Genomic DNA, 16,700 nt, shown 5'->3' with positions numbered 1-16,700 from the left:
ATATATGTTATTAAATAAAAGTATCTATAAAATATATTTATATAAAATATGTAATATGCATATATGTATATGTGTGTATATCATATATATGTATGTTCACATAAATATGTTTATATAAATACATTTTAGTATATTTATATACAAATATATATTTTAATATATATTTATTTATTTCTAGAATATATGTAATATGTATATACATATGTATGTGTGTGTATATATATATCCCATATGCATATATCTATCTCTCTCTTTGTGTGCATATATATATATATTTATATATCGGTTTTTGTGTTTTAATGTTTTTGTCTGTGTAGGGGGAGGAGAAATTTTAATGTATGTCAATATTTAAAAATTTAAAAGATTTTTAAAATGTATTTTAATGTGTTTGTCTGTGTAGGGAGAGGAGAAATTTATGCAAACCTCCATGTGTGCATGGATTTTATTTATTTTGGTCTACTTCTGAGGCAGGAGGTTGTGATCATGGATTGGGCTGGGCTTGAAGGGACACTCCATCTCCTCCAGGGAGATTTTTATATATAAATTTTTGTGTAAATATATATTTATATAAAAATATTTTTATATATAAAAATAAATAAATATATATGTGTGTGTGTGTATATCCCACATATATTTATATGCTTCACTCTATATATATGTAATGTCTATATACATATATTTATTCTTTATTTTTATATTATTTATAATTTATATTTTTTATTTAGCATAATTTAAACAAAATAATGTAAAATAATTATTATATTATATATAATAAAATTTATTATATATAATAAAATTTTATATGCTCTTTATATTATTTATTGGTTTTTAAATAAATATATGATTTATATTATTTCTTTTTTTAATGTATATGGACATTTTTTAATATATTGACTTTAATATATAGACATTTTTTAAATATATTGACATTTTTAAAATATATTGACTTTTTATGCTAGGATTTTTTATACTGAGATTTTCTTTTAGATATTTATTTTTAATACACTGATTTTTTAAAAATATGGATTTTAAAGTATTTTTAATATATTGACTTTTTTATATTGGCTTGCTTTATATTGACTTTTTTTTTTTAATTGAGATTATTACATCTCATTGAGCAGAAAACACCGTTTCCCTTAGAAAGCAAAGTCTGAGCCCCTGAAAAATCAGAACTCTGGTCTTTATATTCAATTTTCAATCCCCAAAAATTCCTACAGCAGGACCACCACTGTGAACACCATCTTCTGCCTCACAAGTAGATAGAAATAAACAAAATCCATGCACACATGGAGATTTTTATAAATTTCTCTTCTCCCTACACAGACAAACACATTAAAATACATTTAAAAAATCTTTAAAAATTTTAAATATTGACATACATTAAAATTTCTCCCCTCCCTACACAGACAAACACATTCAAATACAAAAAACAGAGCTAAAAGTCTCATATATAAATATATATATGTATATAAAAATGTATATAAAAATATATATTTATATATATATATAAATATATATAAAAATATATATATAAAGAGAGAGAGATATATGTCTATGGGATATATATACATATATATGTATATACAAATAATGTAGAGAGAGACATATAAATATGTATGGGATATATATATATAAATATATTTATTTTATATAGAAATATATATTTCTATACAAACATATATTTATTTTTAAAAAAATTATATTTATATATATAAAAATCTCCCTGGAAGAGATGGAGTGTCCCTTCTAGCCCAGCCCTTTCTGTGATCACCATCTCCTGCCTCAGAAACAGATAAAAATAAATAAAATCCATGCACACATGAAGATTTGTAAACATTTCTTCTCCCCCTACACAGACAAACACATTAAAATACATTAAAAAATCTTTAAAAAATTTAAATATTGACATACATTAAAATTTCTCCTCTCCGTACACAGACAAGTACATTAAAATACAAAAAAACCACAGCTACAAGTCTCAGATATATATATATATATAATGAGCAAGATATATATGTATATGGGATATATATACACACATATATATAAATATTTATATATTCCACACAACCAGAGCTGCTGGAATTCCTGGGAATCCCTGGAATGTATATATTTATATATATAGAAATATTTATATATCCCACACAGCCAGAGCTGCTGGAATTCCTGGGATTCCCTGGAACATCCCCAGCTCCAGGTGCTGTGCCTGTAAATCTCCATAAATCCAGATCACACAGACTTCATTGGGACATTAGGAGATTCCAGGCAGAGCAGACACAGCCATCACCGGTGTCAGGAAAATTCATCCACAAACAGCAGAGGTTTATGTCCAAAAAGGAGACAGAGGAGTCCTTTGACTTTATTCCAATAAAGGGAGAGCCCATAGGGCATTCCCCTGGGGTTTCTCCAATTTTTGGAAGACACTTCTTTTTTTATTCTAATTTCCCAGCCGCATTTCCCTTCTCTCTTTCTCCATTTCTGAGGTACTTGAGAGGTTCAGACTTCCCAAAACACCTGATACCAGAGATTTCCCTCTAATGTATAACCCTCCCTTTTCAATTTTAATTCTTACGGAATTTAGGCATTTTTCTTCCCCATTGTTTCTTTCATCTCTCAATGTCTAATTTCATTTATCAGCAAACCTAAAGTTCATTAGTAAAAGCAAATCTCTTTTTCCATTCATCACTCAGTGGAATCCTTCCCATTGTTTCTTTTATCTCCCAGTGCTGGTTTTATCTACCAGCAGCCCCAGAGCTGCTTTGTAAAGAGAAATCCACTATTCCTCTCATAATATACATGTATATGTATGTATAAATGTATATATATGTATATATAAATGTATATATATATATATGTATATATAAATGTAGATATATATGTATATATAAATGTAAATATATGTGAATATATATGTGTATGTTTGTACACACAAACATATATGTATATATATTTTAAATATATATAAATTAAAAATATACATTTATATTTATAAAATATATTAAATATCTATTTCTATATAAATATATATTCGATATCTGCAAATATGTATATACATATATATGTATGTGTATATACACATATATTTCTGTACATAAATACATAATATATATTAAATATATAAAATTTATATTTATAAAAATATTGAAATATGTACTAATATAAAAATGTATATGTATATACATACATATGTATGTGTATATACACATATATTTTATACATAAAGATATATAAAAATTATATAAATATGTAAAATATATATTATGATATATAAAATTATATATTATAAATATATAAAATATATATTACAATACATAAAATATAAAAATATATAATATAAATATATATTAGATGTATACATATATATATGTACATATATATGTACATACATATATATGTGTGTATGTATATCCATATACATATATTTATATCTATCTCTTTCTTTTATATCCTGATTTTTTAAAATTCTCTTATTCACATTAATTTTAAGTCTTAAATGTGAGCATACTGTTTTAAACCCACTTTTAAAAACCCACTTTAAAAACCTTTAAACTCACTTTTTAAATAGAATACTGTAGGAAATTTGAGGCAGAGCCAACCACTCAGGTGCTCTGGCTGCAGGACGTGAGGTTGTTCCTTCATTTTCAAAGCCCCTTGGTGGGCAAAACAGGATGAAAACCAAGGAGAACTGAGACAAGGAATCGTGGAATGGTTTGGGTTGGGAGGGACCCCAAATCCCACCCAGTGCCACCCCTGCCATGGCAGGGACACCTCCCACTGTCCCCAGTGCCCAGCCTGGCCCTGGGCACTGCCAGGGATGCAGGGGCAGCCCCAGCTGCTCTGGGCACCCTGTGCCAGGGCCTCAGCACCAGGAGAGAGAATGACTTGGAATTAGCAAAAATTGCATGTTTGGGATGAAACTCTTGAACTAGATTTACAGCCCTCATGGGCAGATTGGCACAAAGCTTTTCTGAGATTGTCACGTTCTTCTCAAAGAGGGCATTTCAGAGAGCTAAAAATGATCCATGGATTTCTGTCAAAATCGGGAAAGTGTTGCTGCCAAAAGCTTATTTTCGGGTCTGGGATTGGGAGATGGAGCAAAAATTCATTTCATCTTTAGATTTTTCAGAATGCCAGGATTTTGTGGCTTGCTTGGAGGCAATGGTTTGCCCAGAGCAGCTGGGGCTGCCCCTGCATCCCTGGCAGTGCCCAAGGCCAGGCTGGACACTGGGGACAGTGGGAGGTGTCCCTGCCATGGCAGGGATGGCATTGGATGAGTTTTAAGGTCCCTCCCAACCCAAACCATTCCTTGATTCTGTGACAGTCCTGGTATAGATTTGCTCTCCTCTTGAAGAAGTGACTTCTCATCCCATTTCCATTGAGATAATCCCTGGGATTGGCAGGGTTATTCCCAAATTCTGACTCTGATGCTGCAGCACCAGCAGAACAGAAGCAGCCTGGGGGAATTGTGTGTGCCCTGCCCGTGTTCCACAGACAGCACAACTTTGCATTCCATGAATTCCTGCCCTAACTTGCCACTGGCTTCCACTGTGGAGCTCTGCCCATCAGGTGTGCAACTGCAGGATGGAATCCTGGAATTTCTGAGTGGGAATAAACTCCCAGGGATCCCCCAGTGCCACCCCAGAGCCCACCAAGCCCAGCCTGGGCATCCCTGGCAGCTCCTGGAGCTGTGGCAGCCTCAGGGCCGTGCCCATTCCCTGGGCAGTGCCAGCACCCTCTGGGCAAGAACCTTGCCCTGAAACCCAACCTAAATCCCTGCAGGCCCAGCCCCAGCCAGGATCCTGTCCCTGTCCCTGTGGCTGCAGCTCAGGCGCCTCCAGCTGAACATCCCAAGTGCAGGAATCCGCAGAGCAGAGGACAGGGAGTGGTGTGAAGGCCCTGGGCTCAGCTAATCCCTTCCTTTTTGTCCTTCAAAACAAAGGGCACCTCCTTTGTTTTGTTTAGGTTTGGCCTCTGGAGTGGAAGCTGCGATGGCTTTGAGCAACCACACCAACAGCAGCTCGGTGCTGCCCAATCTGCTCCACGTGGAACAGAAGAAGGCCCTGAGGTTCAACAACTACAGCAACCCCGCCCTGGAGCTGCAGGAGGAGATCATGGCCTCCTTCTACATCCTCATCATCGTCGGCTTCTTCGGCTTCCTGCTCTTTGTCATGATGCTCAGCAACATCGTTTCCAGCAAGCCCGAGAACTACATGGACTACCTGTACTCGGGCAAGCTGAGCCCGCCCCGGGGCCAGCTGGAGCTGCCCCAGAGCCACAGCAAGGACACCAGGGACACCTTTGTCATCATCAACAGCGCCGCCTTCCTGGACCTGCAGCGGCAGGACGGCACAAACCAGCCTGGGACCGAGGGGCTGAGCACAAACTCGGTCCTCAGGGATGTCTGAAAATGTGGTTTTTTTTAAATTTTTCCTTCTGTTCAGCCTACCCAGGGATCATTTTCCTCCTTTGTGGAGGCTTCCCACATGCAGCTGTGAAGGCACTGGAGGGGAAGGTGTGTTTTTCCAGCTCCAGGCCTTTGGATGGGGGGCTGGAGATGAATTCCCTCTTGGCTGCTCCTCCATGGCTGTTCCTGTTGTGTTTCCATGGCTTGACTCTCGGGAGAAGGGATCACCCTTCCTTTGCTGCTGCCTCCAGCTGGGACAGTGTTTGTGTGCCTGCTTCCTGGTATTTCTGATTCCCTAATTTATTTGGGAGCTGCCGGTGGGCCCTGGGTTGGAGATCTTCTGTGGAATCTGTGTCCAGCCATTCCACAAGGAATGAAGGCTATTCCAAGGACCTGGAGGCACGTGCTGGACTTGGACTTCTTTGGTCTGCAGCAGGTTTTGGACAGTGGTCGTGCATTTCTCAGCAGCTCTTCCACACGTGGCTGCCCTACACCAGGAAAATGAGGAGGGCCAGGACATCCCATTCCCAAGGGCTTGGAGACAGGACAATGGGGAATGGTTTCCCAGTGCCAGAGGGCAGGGCTGGGTGGGATCCTGGCAATGAGGAATTGTTCCCTGGCAGGGTGGGCAGGGGCTGGGATGGAATTCCCAGAGCAGCTGGGGCTGCCCTGCATCCCTGGCAGTGCCCAAGGCCAGGCTGGACACTGGGACAGTGGGAGGTGTCCCTGCCATGGCAGGGGTGGCACTGGGTGGGCTTTAATGTCCCTTCCAACCCATTCCATGCTCCTGATGTCCCTCCCAGAGCCGCCCAGGGCAGCATCAGGGCTGACGATTCTCAGCTGGAGCCCTTGGGGATGTGACATTGCTGTGCCAGCGATCCCAAAACAAAATCCCTGCAGCTTCCTCAGGGTGGTTATGGGAAACAAGGGGGTGTTGCAGTTCTGGGGTGTCTTCTGCAGGTCCCCACGGGGCTCAGGAGTGTTCAGCCTGTGCCCTGCAGAGTCCTGGAGTCCAGGGTGGGAGGTGTGGAGAGGCAAATGCTGGCAGAGGGCTCCAGCTTGCTGCACTTGGTCCAAGAATTCATTGGCAAAAGCTCTGGAGTCTGCAAATCCAAATGGTTGGAGAGCAGTGGGGTAAATACTGTGAGAACCTTGAGGCATTTGGTTATAGGAGCAAAAATCCTATGAAACCCTGTGAAATTGTGAGTCTGAATGTTGGGGGTCCCTATTAGCCTCCTTTATGTTCCTTTGTGTGTTTGCTCCTTGTTACTGACAGGAAAAGAATTCCCAACAATTTTATAGGGAGCATTGTTTCCTAATTCTCCTTCCACATGTTTTTACTCTCTGGAACTTCACATTTTGCTACTGTGATGTTTTTTCTCTCCCAGATTTTCCTGTATCCTTTTCTGCCATGATAAAGTGTTGCTATTATGGGATTTTGCCCCTGTTTGGGCCAATCCAACTGCCTGAAATTGATTTATTCCATGTGGGCCACGTCCTTAAAGAGAGTTTTCAGAGCCTGATCTCCTCAGAACTGCTCCAAGGCTGCTACTCCCAGCTGATATCCAGGCTGAAATCCAAACCTCTCTCTTGGCTTTCCACACTTGTCCTTGCAGTTGCAGAGGTTCAGCTTTCCAGCAGAGACCTCTCCTTTTTTGGACAGGTGCATATTCCCAGCCCTGGCTCCAGCAGGGGCCAATTAGGGATTGGGGTTGGTTTTGGATCCTGTTCCTTTGGCTTCCCTGAGGTGTCCACAACTCCAGCTCCCAGCAGCCACGTTCCCATTGCTGCTGCTCAGCTGGAAAATTTGAGATGTTTAAAGGTAGGAACAAAATTTGCACTTCCAGGTTTGTTCCTTCTCCCCAGCGGGGCTGTTTTCCAGAAGGGGACAGGTGGCACCATCCAAAATTGGATCCAATTTCTGCCATTCCAGCACCGAGAGGAGATTCCAGCCTGGTTTCCAGCACCTCTGAGAATTCCTGCTTTGCACACCCAGCTTCTCCATTTTTCCATGCAACAGCATCAGGAAGCAGAGTTGGAGGTGCCTCATTCCATGCTGAGATCCACGTTTTGAAGGTGCCTCATTCCATGGTGAGACCCAGGTTTCATTGGTGCCTCATTCCATGGTGACATCCAGGTTTCAGTGGTCCCTCATTCCATGCTGAGACCCAGGTTTCAGCCTCCATCACCCACTCCAAATTTTGGGCAGGGATTTCACCTCCTCCACCAGTGGCTGCTTCAATAAGTGCCAGGCTGGAAGTTGAACTCCACAGGGAAGGGCAAACTGAGCTTCCAGCAGCAAATTCCCTGCTGAGGGATGACAGAACTCTGCTATTCCCTTGGGAATGAGCCCATTCCTCTTCCTGCAGGTGCCTGAAGTGGGTCCTTCCCTCTGCACTGGGGGCTCCACATCCCAAAAAGAGAGGAGAAAATCAAATTCTGACCACTCATGATCTGGTTGGTGGCTTTGCTCCCTTCCCAACCACTCTGTCCCAGCCCTTGGAGCTTTTTCCCCTCCTGGCTTTTCCCTCCCCACCCCAGGGAGATGCAGCTGACAAAACCACGCTGATAAAAGCTCTAACTCCCAAAGAAATCCTGATCCTACAAAGTCCAATGTTCCCATCTCCACCTGGAATGGTGTCTGGGATGAGGCAGAAGCCATGAGGGCAGTGGGATTAACTCAGCCTTGGCTGAGAATTCCTAATGCCCAACCCCAAATTCCATCAGTTTTCACAAGGTCTCTCCCCAGTTTAGCAGGAAACCATCAGCTCTTGTACTGACTCTGTTCTGAGGGGTAGAAGGCTCTTAATTTATTTATTGTCTTAATTTATTTTCTAAATTTCTCACTTTTTTCTCTTTCCATCCTGAGGCCATCTTTTATTTGGGCAAGTTTTTCTCTCTTGGTTCCAACAGAGCTAAAATTATCCATTTTTGGAAAGTGTTTTTGACACCAGAAATACAGCTTTGGTGTGGGACTTCAGCTCATGCTCAGGAATTCATCAGCCAGCAGGAAGGAAAAGAGATTATTTAAATTGGGGATGGTGTTGGTTACAAAAAGAATCCTAATCTTTGTCACTTTGTGTAAGACTGGGAGAGAACCAAATTCCCTGTGGAGAGTTGGTTTTGTAAAAAAAAATACAAACCTACAAAACATTTAATTTAGATAAAAATAAAATATTAAATTTCAAACTTAATTTTAGCTGTAATATAATACAGCAGTTAAAAAAAACCCCACTACTGTCGCTGTGTATTTCATTATGTTCTGAATTTCATGATGTTTTTCGTTGGCATTTTAAAATAAATGAGAAAACGTGTGTAAAATAAATGGCTTTGTGATGATTTTTAGCTCCAATCTCAAATGTGGTGATGGGAAGGTAATGACATTATGACCCCTAAGGTGGGTAATTGGGATCAAAGTGATAATTTGTGGGATCCCAGGATTTGAATCCTGGGATGCAGGGCCCCCGAGACCATCCTTGGGGGGCCCGGGAGTCCTGGAATGTTGCCAGAAGTGTCTGGTGGCAGGACTTTGACCCTACACGGGAGACGACACCTTTATGAAGACAAGAGGGCCTCACCGGGGTGAAGGGTGGAAAGATTAGCTAATTAGAGGGTAAGAAACAAGGTTTAAGATTTATGTACAGGGGGGTTTAGAGGAGTAAGATGGAGGAATTGGGGTGTGTCCTGCCCTCCTTCTTCTTCCTCCTCTCCTCCATCTTCTTTGGTGATGGTGGCACCTTTCTATTGGTTATTACTAAGAGTACACCGAGTTATAAGAATAGATGGTATTGGGGAAAAATGATAAATATTGTATACGTAACTAGGGGTATAAAGATACGTGGCGGTCCGTGGGACGGGACAGTGTGCCCATGGCTGACTGCTGAGCGGATCTTTGTTAGGCTGAAAGAACATCTTTTAGATAAACAATTAATAAACATAAAACCAGAAAGAAGAACTGAAGCCTCTTCTTGTCCTTTGATACGCGGGCTGCGTCAAGGCCACCTCCGGGCCACCTCCGGGCCACCTCCGGGCCTCCCAGGCCCCTCAAACAGCCGAGATAAACGGACACTTGGCGTCCCTGGACGGACCACGAACCACCACAACCTTTCGGGGGAAGATAAACCGGACACTTGGCGTCCCTGGACGGACTCGAGACCACCACAAAACCTTTCGGGGGGAGATAAAAAGGGACAATAATTGCCACCCTAATTGCTCCACTAACAGGGACTTTGTTCAGGGGGAAGTGGCGAATTTGGTGGTTGGGTTGGTTTATGTCACTGCTGTGGGGCTGGGACAGAGAATCCCCTGTTCAGTGACACTGGGATTGCCAGATCACAGAATCAGGAATTCCTGAGTGGGAATAAACCCCCAGGGACCCCCAGAGCCCACCAAGCCCAGCCTGGGCATCCCTGGCAGCTCCTGGAGCTGTGGCAGCCTCGGGGCCGTGCCCATTCCCTGGGCAGTGCCAGCACCCTCTGGGCAAGAGCCTTGTCCTGAAACCCAACCTAAATCCCTCCTGGCCCAACTCCAGCCAGGATCTATCGGCTTCTCTGGATCTGGGTTGGAGGCACTCAAGATGGTGTTTTATGCTGGTGTTTATTATTTCTCATTATTTCAGTAAAAAACTTATTACTTATGTGAAAAATGCATGTATTTTATGATTGGCTTTTCGCAAATATTAAAATGAATATTATATATGTTGTGTTAGAAAGTAATCTTGTATTAATTCTCTTAAGTAGTGCGTTAAATATAGTTTTAGGTTATTAAAAATGTTGAAATAGAAACGATGCTATGTGGGATACTTTTTTAAAGACAGGACTTGCAGTGAGATAGCAGCCACAGGACACCTGAATCTTTCAGAGAAAAAGAATTTGTTGCCCTCTCATCAGAAGAAATGAACTTCTTCCTGCCTCAAAGGCGCTGTTAGGATTTAAAGGAAGAAGCTGATGATGACCAGACAGAATCCTGTGTTTGAATGGAATTTATGCATCATGTATGAAGTGTATGAATATGCAACAGGCTGTTGTTTTTAAGGGTTTTTTGGGCTGGTGCTGCCCAGAAAAGGTACCCAGACTGTCTGTAACTCTTTGTTTCTATTGTCTCATATTGTCCTGATTCAAATTGTCCAAATTATTATTGCTCTAATTGTATTACTATTTTTATAACCATTATCTTACTATTAAACTTTTAAAATTTTAAAAACAAGTGATTGGCATTTTTCACAACTTATTTGAGTAAATCACATATTATTTCAGTAAAACAGTCTCACTACTGTGAGTTCTGCAGCTTTTCACAAAAGCAGCACAAAATGGCCAGCAATCTCTTGTTCCAAGGTCTTTTAGGATTGAACTATCCAATGAAGAACGGACACCTGGATTATTTTCCCTTTTAACCCAATGACTGATCCCACAGAGCTGCAATGGGGACTTTTCTGCCCAGTTACAAAATGCCACCCAAACCCATGGAGAAGAAGGAAGAAGAAGCATGAAGAAGAAACCCAGGACAACACCCTGTGCCCTCCATCTTGCTGCCATCCACAACAGACTAAAAACCCCAAAACCTCAATTTCTCACCAAGTGATGCACCTACACTGCTCTCTATAATCTATTGCACACCTTAGTGGATTCCAGTCTGTTCTGGAGTTAAGGAAACTTTCTCCATGGATGAGGGTCAGAGTCAGTGCTGCCCTGCGGTTCAGGGCACCCCAGAGCAGACACAGAAATATTCCTGGTAGAATATTTCTGGGTTTCTACAAGGATCCTGTCCCTGCAGTGGCCATTGCCCCTGACCAGCATGGTTTGATTTGGGGATGAAGGAGCCAGGGACAGCCAGAGCTGGGTGATGCCCCTAGCAGCCTCAGAACATCCCCCTGGGACAATGCTGTGTCCCCAAGGCCTCAGAAGCACCATGTCAGCCTGGAACAGGGACAGAGGAGGGAACAGGGAAGAAAGGAAGCCCTGCTTCATTCCTGGATGCTCCCACAGCCCTTCCCTCACTGCTTTCCTCCTGGTGTCCACTCACAATCAGGAAGGGCTAAAAGCAAGAGTGACAAAAGTGACAGGGCCTTTTGGAGCCTGGCTGGTGTGGGATGACATAAATAAATAAAATTATTAAAGAAGGAAACAACCAGGTCAGGGGTGATGCTGCCCCTGTGCCCAGCCCTGGAGGCACCTCTGGCTGCTGTGTCCAGCTCTGGCTCCTCAGCACAGCAGAGCCAGGAGCTCCTGGAGCTGAGCAAGGGCCTGGAGCAGTTCCGTGCCCAGGAAAGGCTGAGGGAGCTGGGGCTGCTCAGCCTGGAGAGGAGCCCGGGAAGAGAGAGGAGCTGAGCCCTGCCTGGCCCTGACTGGGCCTGGGTCTGTCCCTGTGTCTGTCCCTGTGTCTGTCCCTGTCTGTCCCAGGAGCAGGGAGCTCATTCTGTCCCTGCACTGCTGAGGGCACACCTGGAGTCTGTGCCCAGCTCTGGCCCCTCAGTTTGGGAAGGACCTTGGGACACTGAGCACGTCCAGAGGGGCCAACGAGGCTGGAGAGGGGCTGGGAACACAAACCCTGTGAGGAAGCCCTGAGGGAGCTGGGGGGCTCGGCCTGGAGAAAAGGAGACTCAGGGCTGCCCCCATCGCTCTGCACAGCTCCTGAAAGGGGCCTGTGCTCACCTGGGACTGGGCTCTGTCTACAGCAGCACTGACACACCCAGAGCACACAGCCTCGAGCTGCACCAAGGGAAATACAGGCTGGAGAGCAGGGAAAAGGTTTTTCCAGCCATGGTGAGAAAGTTCTGGAATGGCTGCCCGGGGAGGTGGTGGAGTCCCCATCCCTGGGTGTGTTTAACAAAGCCTGGATGTGGCACTGGGGGCCAGGGTTTGGTTGGGGCTGGGCTGGACTTGATGGTCTTGAAGGTCTCTCCCAACCTGGTCATTCTGGGAATTCTGGCTGTCCCTGTGTCTGTCCCTGTGTGCAGAGCTCAGAGCAGGCCCAGGCTCTGCTCCAGGCCCAGCAATGGCCCCAGAGCCACGGGCAGGGCCTGGGCCCAGCAATTCCCCTCACAGGAACTTCTGCCCTGGGTGTGATGCCTTAAGTTTTACCTTTTCTATTTTTCACATTCTGTGCTGCTTTAGTGTGTGGGGCTGGGTTCACATTCAGGCATGGTGAGCTCTGTGCACAGAGCAGGGAGACAAAACAACTCCTGCTCCAGCTGGGCACCAAGGACAAATGACCCAAATCTCAGCCCAGGAGCACAAACCCCGTGGGCTGGAGAGAGAAAAACAAGCAGGGTGGGACTGCCTGGGCTGAAGCTGGAATGGGACAATGAACTGCAAGGTGCAAATGGAGCAGAACTGATCCCAGGGACAGAGCCCGTGCCCGGCCGTGCATTTTGGGGCCATTTTGGTTCATCTTGGGTGCAGCCCTGGCTGGGCTCTGGTGCTGCCCAAGGTGCATCCATGGAGGAGATGCTGTGAATAAATCCCTGCTTTGTTCTGGAGCTCTGTCCAGCCTCTGCTCTGGGGCAGCCTTCCTCTGTGTCCAGAGGGATCCTGACAGGCTGCCCCAAAATACCCATATCTGCTAAAACCCTGTCTAAATACTCCAATAACTCCATGGCTGAAGTCAGAGACCACATCAGGATGTCCTGTCCTTCATTCCTGCTGGAGAGGGACAGCAGGCTAAAGGAAAATCCCAGAGTGACAGAATCCCAGAATCACCAAGAGACTTCCATGGGCATCCAGGATCACCCCAAACCCTGTCCCCAAGGTCACATCCAGACTCCTCCTGAACCTTTCCAGTGACTCCAAACCTCCCTGGGCAGCTCATTCCAATGCAGGGAAATTTTCTTTCCCAATCGCCAACCTGAGCCTCCCCTGGTGCCATCTGAGGCCATTTCCTCTCCTCCTTTCCCTGCCCCTCCTGTCAGGAGCTGTGCAGAGCACTGAGGCTCCCCCCAAGCCTCCTTTTCTCCAGGCTGAGCCCCCCCAGCTCCCTCAGCTGCTCCTCCCAGGCTGTGCTGATGGATGGGGAGTGCTGTGAAATCAGAATGAGGAAAGGAATAGTTGTGGCGCCTCTGTCCCCCGGGGAAAGGCAGGAATTGCACAGCCCTGGGCTGCTCTTGAGCCACAGCTCTGCTCACCCCATGGCCCAGTGACTGCTGCCCTGCCCTGCTGACCCCTCTGGGGACAGGGAACAGCTCCAGACAGAGCAGCACACACCTGGCACTCCTTTGCTGTGTCTGGGTTTGCAGGAAGGAGAACAAGCCCAGACCTGCGGGGCTCAGACCCCTGGCTCTGCTCCCTCCCTGGGCTTTGCTTCCAGGGCTCAGCAGCTGCAGGTTCTGGTGCTGTCCCACCCTTGCTCCATGGAAAGGCGTGTCCTGCCCTCCCTGGCACAGCAGAGCCCGTGGGACCAGGAATGGGACCAGAGGGTCATGGAATGCTTTGGCTTGGAAAGACTTTAAACCCATTTTGTTCCATCCCCCTCCCACTGTCCCAGGCTGCTCCAAACCCCAGTGTCCAACCTGGGCACTGCCAGGGATCCAGGGCAGCTTCGAGGGAATTTCATTCCAGGACCTCCCCAATTCTGCATTCCCAAGATCCCATCAAATCCTATCTTGAAGCCATTCCCTGTGTGCTGTCCCTCCAAGCCTTGTCCCCAGTCCCTCCCTAGCTCTCCTGGAGCCCCTTCAGGCCCTGGGAAAGCTCTAAAATCTGCCCAGAACCTTCTCTCCTCCAAGCTGGACAACTCCAACCCCCTGCTTCCCAAGGAAGCATCCCAAGGAAGCAATTTGTGCCACAGGAATTGTCCTCCCTGGCTGGGATTCCTTGGGAAGGTGAGAGGGAAGCCCCCATGAAGGAAACAAGCACTAGGAAAGAGGAAGTTTCCTGCCAGATTCCCAGAAAATAAAGGGAAAAATAGAACAACCTCCTTTTCCTGGGAAAGCTTTGTCCCATCCCTTCCCATTTCCCTCTGGGAGGTTGAGGCCTGGCAAAGCTTTTCTCCCCAATCCCTTTTAACATCATGGAAACCTGTGGGCAGGAAAAAGAGCTGAGTCTGAAATCCAAGGAACTTTGGGGATTTTACAGAAACCCCAACTCCAAGAGAAGTTCTTGCCTTTGCTCCAGTCCCCCTTTGCTGCTGTGAGGGATAATTACAGCCCATGTTTTCCACAAAACCCTGTAACCCTTCGTGGGGAAGGAAAATATTGTGGCTGATGCAGCTGTGACTCAACGGCTAATTTGGGGTGATGAGCAATTCCTTGAGCATCTGACTCAAGTTAATGGGAGGATGTTACCCAACAGCAGCACCTTGAAATAACACCCCAGCTCCTCAGCAGGGCTTGAAATCCTCATTGTTTTATTGGGTTTGCCAGCAGGAGATCTTGGAGGGAGGCTCAGGGCACTTGGACATTGCAGGAGAGCAGAGCCAAGCTCTGGTCCCACTCAGGAATCTCTGTGTGTGTGTGTGTGTGTGTGTGTGTGTGTGTGGAGATTTTCTCTAAAATGTGGGAAAAATAATTAAAGGATCTTTGCATAGGGATAAGAGGCAGAGGCAGATGCAAATGTTGGGGAGAAGCTGTCACAGATGTCCCTCTGCTTGAGCTGGATTGCAAATCCCCTGAGGTTCCATCTTGTCTCATTGACTAATGACTCCTAAATGCTTTTCCAAGCCTCATCTTCATGGAAAAAAAAACTCCACAAACATTTAGTTTTCCTCCAGCTTTTGGAGCAGGTCTGTAATGGATCATCCCATTGCCCAACACATTTTTAGATGGGAACTTTTTCCCCATTTTCAAGCCCTCAGTCCTGACAGCTTTCTGCAACCCAGGGCCAAAAGCACTTGGGGACATAATTTAGGGGTGATTCTGGGATGATTTGGGATTTTTAGGGGTGATTCTGGGATGATTTGGGATTTTCTGATTCAGGGTGATTTGGGATTTTGGGATAAAAGCTTTTCTGAGTGAGCAGGCAAAGTGGAGCCCACTGAGAAGGGGGAGAAGGGTGTCCAGGAATGGAGAGCCAGGAGACATCACCCAAAGCTCCTGCTCTGTCCCTGTGAACTTCTTCCTTGGAACTCCTTCCTGCAGGGCCTGTGGGAGAGGAGCAGGCATGGGAGGAAGAGGAAACACCCTAACGATGATCTGTGTGAGGAAAGCAGAACACCAGAGCTGGTTCAGAGCCCAAACACAAGGCCCAGGCTCATTTCTTTGACTCCAGCTCCGCTGCTGGAGCTGCCATTTGTTGGTTCTTGGGAAATGAGCCTGAGTTTAGGCCAGAGAAATGAGTCAGGGCAGATAAAAAGAGCTGGAGGACTGTGGAAGGGCCACGCTGTTGGAAGTGAGCAAAGCCAAGCAGCAGGAGGAAGTCCAGAGGGAAAAAAACAAGGATAATCAAAAAGGAGAGTCACCCATGTGTGCTCCGTGGCATCAACAGGAAGCAGCCACATCCATCCTCCTCCATGTGACAGCCACATCCCAGCCTTGGGACAGACTGGAACAGGGGTGCTGGGACACGTGGACATCCCCAGGAGCTCCCTCTGATCCAGCAGGAAGGGCTGCCAGCTGGGAATCCACATGGATAAAAGCCAAATCCCTCCTTGGTGCCCAAAGAAACCTTCCCTCTGCAGGAGCTCATTGCCATGGGGTAACTGGGGCAGCTGCCAGGAACTGCTGTGAGCAGCTGGGACTGTCCCAAAGTGCCCCACACTGAGCCCAGACAGGCTGGGACTGCTCCAGCAGCCAAGACAAAGCAGCTTCAAACCAAAACCAGCCTGGGCTCTGCCTCCTCCCAGCCCTCAGTCACTCACAGCCAAAAAAAGACCCTTGGATCAAATCCAGGGCTAAAACATCAACTCAGGTCGTGGAGATTTCACCTGAGCTGTCCCCACGCACTCCTGGGATGGACATTGGGCTGTTTTCCATGTGGACCTGCAGTGGAAGAGCCAGAGACGTCAGAGAGAGCCCAAAGCATGGGGAAAGGTCACACAAAGATCTCAGATCCAAACCATGGGGAAAGGTGACACCAGGAACAGCTGAGGGCGCCTGGAATGAGAAGCTGGAGGAGCTGAGGGAGACCCTCAGGGGCTGCAGCTCCAACCTCTGCTCCTGGCACAGGGACAGCACCAGGGAGCAGCTGGGCCAGGGCAGGAATGAAGGACAGGGCATCGGGACGTGGTCTCTGACCTTCAGCATGAGAGGATGAGAGGAAATGGCCTCAAATGGCACCAGGGGAGGCTCAGATTAGGGATTACAAACAATTTTTTCCCTCACAGAGTGGTCAGGCCTTGGGATGAGCTGCTCAGGGAGGTGATGGAG

This window comes from Zonotrichia albicollis, chromosome 2 (genome assembly GCF_047830755.1).
Source record: "Zonotrichia albicollis isolate bZonAlb1 chromosome 2, bZonAlb1.hap1, whole genome shotgun sequence".
Taxonomy (NCBI): domain Eukaryota; kingdom Metazoa; phylum Chordata; class Aves; order Passeriformes; family Passerellidae; genus Zonotrichia; species Zonotrichia albicollis.
This window is presented reverse-complemented; position numbering follows the sequence as displayed.